The sequence below is a fragment of the Arachis ipaensis genome, chromosome B03 (assembly GCF_000816755.2).
Source record: "Arachis ipaensis cultivar K30076 chromosome B03, Araip1.1, whole genome shotgun sequence".
NCBI classification, from domain to species: Eukaryota; Viridiplantae; Streptophyta; class Magnoliopsida; order Fabales; family Fabaceae; genus Arachis; species Arachis ipaensis.
The window spans coordinates 116,613,423-116,614,105 of NC_029787.2; positions in this window are offsets into that span (position 1 = coordinate 116,613,423).

Genomic DNA, 683 nt, shown 5'->3' on the forward strand with positions numbered 1-683 from the left:
GATGAAATAATATTTTTAAATGATTTTAAAAATTGACGTTTGTTTTTGCTTTCAAAATTTAATTTTGCTCGAGTATAAAACTGGATATGCATTTAGTCTGTGTTGTTTCATTCTAAATTAAGTCAAGTCCTGTGATTTAAAAGCTTTTAGAAGAGGTCATAAATTATAATAATAAAGTAACAAAGGTACCATATAAACGATTCTAACTTGAGTAAAGCACAAACTTAACTAATACTATGAATCATTTTGTGCAATTTAAAAGCGATTAAGACTAGTTTCAAATCGTATATCACTATATTGTTGCTTTTCTTCAAAAAGAAATAAAATGTATGTGCATTTAAACTGTTTAAAGTGAGGGTGAAGTGAAGGTCATAAATTTTGCCTTGATGCATTTACCAAATAATCCCTTAACTCAAATCAGTATTCGGTGGTGGTATATCCGTATATGTATAATGTATCTGTCTCCTACGGCGGCTTCATTGGTGCATCCAAAATGGAATGCAACGTTAAACTACACCGCCAAAATGACCAAGTCCACTTTACTATGGCGCGTATCCAGCACGCGCCTTTCTTTGGGTTATTTATCAATACTGTTACTATAATAAATTAATAACATTCGATCAAATTTCTTTTGAGGGGAAGATATTAATAAAATAAAAATAATTAAATAAATTAAAATAATA